The 3,155-nt window shown below is 42.6% G+C and overlaps 1 non-coding gene across 1 annotated transcript; it reads right to left on the bottom strand.

The window, feature by feature from the left end:
* Positions 1–2,754: 2,754 nt before the first annotated feature.
* On the bottom strand, positions 2,755–2,889 carry LOC119313354. The gene has a single exon (XR_005151676.1). It is a non-coding gene; the product is annotated as a small nucleolar RNA Z247 (small nucleolar RNA).
* Positions 2,890–3,155: the final 266 nt, after the last annotated feature.

Genomic DNA, 3,155 nt, shown 5'->3' with positions numbered 1-3,155 from the left:
GCTTGAGGATCTTCAAAACCAAGAGGTTGTTTCATATAGACTTCCTTTTCTAGAACGCCATGTAGAAACGCGTTCTTAACATCTAGCTGTCGTAAGATCCAACCACGAGAGATTGAAATAGCCAACACAAGACGTATAGTAGATGCTTTGACAACAGGACTAAAAGTTTCCTCATAGTCAATACCATACCATTGTTTGAAACCTTTTGCAACCAGGCGGCTTTATACCTGTCAACCGTACCATCTGACTTCTTCTTGATGCGGTAGACCCATTTGCAATCAATCAAGTTCTTGTTAGAACTAGGGGGTACAAGGTGCCAAGTTTGGTTATGCATAAGTGCATGATATTCTTCTTCCATAGTATGACGCCAATTTTTATCATGAATTGCCTCAGAAAGATTATGTGGTTCTCCTGTAACAGTAAGCATTCCATACCTAACAGTACCATTGGTAAAAATTCTTGGTTGGCGTATACCTTTTTGTTGACGGGTGCAAGCAAAAATAGGAAGATCTTGTGTAGCGACAAGAGGTGTTGCAGGGATCGGTGGCGCAGAAGATCCTGGTGGGCTGCTGTTGTCAACCACCAAATCAGATCTGCTTGGAGCAAGGGATCCGGGTGTAGCAGTGTGGCCACCACGCGTGATGTAGAAAATCCGGGGGAGGGAGAACCCCGAGGGTCCTGTTTGATGACATGGAGACGCTTGATTCACGTGCAAAGGAATGCATGGATGAGCGGGACGCAGTCGGCCCATTGGATGCCATGTGACGCGATGTGGCACCACTGGACACATCAATCTGCTGCAAGGAGAATGTCTTCTCCTGATCCGAGCCAGAATCTTGAGCAGAATCAACACGGGGTCGTCGGGAGGCTGAAAAATGCTAGATGCACCCTACTCTTGGTCAATTTCTGAGTTTGCTTGAGTATTTCCTATATTTGTTTCACTGGTTTCTTCTGTATTTGTATTAGCGGATGCCGAGGACATTGTAATCAGTGGATGGTTAGCAACAGTAGGAACAACAAGCATGTGGTCATTATTAGTGTGCACCCCCTCATCATCGGATGGATTGTTATGTGGTAATAAAAGTATTTCTTCACGAAGACGAGAACCAGCATTTGCATTAAGAAGAGCAAAGGAAAAAATATTCTCATCAAACACAACATCACGTGAGATGTAGACACGACCGCTGGATATATCAAGACATGTGACCCCTTTATGTCTAGGACTATAGCCTAAGAAAACACATCGCTTGGAGTGAAACGAGAGTTTCCGTTTGCTATAAGGGCGAAGGTTTGGCCAACATGCACACCCAAACACACAAAGAGATTCATAGTTGGGTTTGACATGGAGTAGTACTTCCGTAGGACTCGTGTGCTTTAGTACCTTGGTAGGGAGCAAATTTATGAGATATGTGGCGGTGAGAAAGGATTCATCCCAAAATTTAAGAGGCATGCATGCATGAGAAAGTAAGGCAAGGCCAACCTCAAAAATGTGTCGATGTTTACGTTCATCTGAACCATTTTGTTGGTGGGCGTGAGGACAAGACACATGATGTGTAATGCCAACTTTTTGGAAGAAGGCATTGGGTTTTTCATATTCACCGCCCCAATCAGTTTGCATGGTAATTATTTTGCAATCAAATTTCCATTCAAAAAGTTGTTGGAAATTCAGAAAGACCTGATAAACAGCAGAACGCTTATTAAGCAAATATACCCAAGTAAATTTGCTAAAATCGTCAATAAAGCTCACATAATATAAGTGTTTCCCAATAGAAGCTGGAGCAGGACCCCATACATCAAAGAATATTTGTTCTAAGGAAACAGTAGACACACTAGTAGAGATGGGATAGGGAAACTGATTGCTTTTAGCTTGCTGACATGGATCACATACATAAGGATTTATTTCTGGATCATAAGGGAGGTTATTCTTCCGAAGCACTTGTTGAACAATAAAAGAGGATTGATGCCCTAGACGATTATGCCATATGGATGAAGTGGGTTTGATGGCGATGAAGGCACACTTGAGACACCTCGTGAAGAAGGGCATAATCGGGTAGAGACCACCATGGCAAGGGCCTTTAAACAGTGTGTCCTTCGTGACCTGATCCTTGATCAAAAAGAAGAAATGATGAATTTCAAGAAATATATTGTTGCCCAAGGCAAGTTGATGAGCAGATAAAAGATTTTTGGATGCACTAGGAACATGCAAAATATTATTAAGAGAAAGAGAATTATGAGGGGTGTGCAAAGTAGAATGACCAACACGTGTTATTGCCATACCATTTCCATTTGCCGTATGGACTTGATCACGTCCATTGTAATTTTCCCGAGTGGTCAATTTGTGTAATTCTCCGGTGATGTGCTTTGTTGCTCCTGTATCAACACACCAGTTTGTATCCACTCCATAAGATGCAAGATGTGCACCCTTGTCATCCGAGTGAGAGTCATCATGATCACCATTGTCAGAATACCTCCACCAACAATCACGTACTGGGTGCCCATACTTTTTGCATATCTGACATGTAATATCCTGGTGAGGAGAAGGTATGAGGCCACGACCACGACTACGGCCACCTCTCTATGGATTATGACCGCGTGTTGGATGTGTCTGTTGTGGACGACGACGATATTGCTCATATCCACCATGAGAGTTTTGCAGATAATTATTATTGAAGGAACGTCCTCGTGTAGCAACATTAGCGAAAGAATGGAAACTCACAACGGTTTGATCTGACTCGGCAAGCATTTGCTGCCTGTAATCATATGCCGTAGTTGTGCACAAACATCAGCAAGAGTTGTGGTAGGAACAACGTTAATAGAGGCAACCACAGAGTTATATTCTCCATCAAGACCACCAAGGATATACTGCTTCAGTTAATCATCATCAATTAGCCGACCAGCTGCAACAAGTTTTCAAGCAAAACTTTTCATCAAAGCAATATATCTATCTGCAGGCATATCACGCTTCTTTGTATTCACATGTTTTCCACGCAACATATGGATGCATGCCTTGGATTGTGAGGAAAACGAGGCTTCAATTGCAGCCCAGATTTCAGCAGTATGTTCTAACCCAAAAAATTGAGCAAGAACATCCTTACTTATTAATTCTGTGAGATAGCTCACGAGTTGTTGATCCCTTACAATCCAGGCTTAGTAGG

Source organism: Triticum dicoccoides, chromosome 5B (genome assembly GCF_002162155.2).
Source record: "Triticum dicoccoides isolate Atlit2015 ecotype Zavitan chromosome 5B, WEW_v2.0, whole genome shotgun sequence".
Taxonomy (NCBI): domain Eukaryota; kingdom Viridiplantae; phylum Streptophyta; class Magnoliopsida; order Poales; family Poaceae; genus Triticum; species Triticum dicoccoides.
Note: the sequence above shows the minus strand (reverse complement) of the source record. Positions and strands in the feature narration are given on the sequence as shown.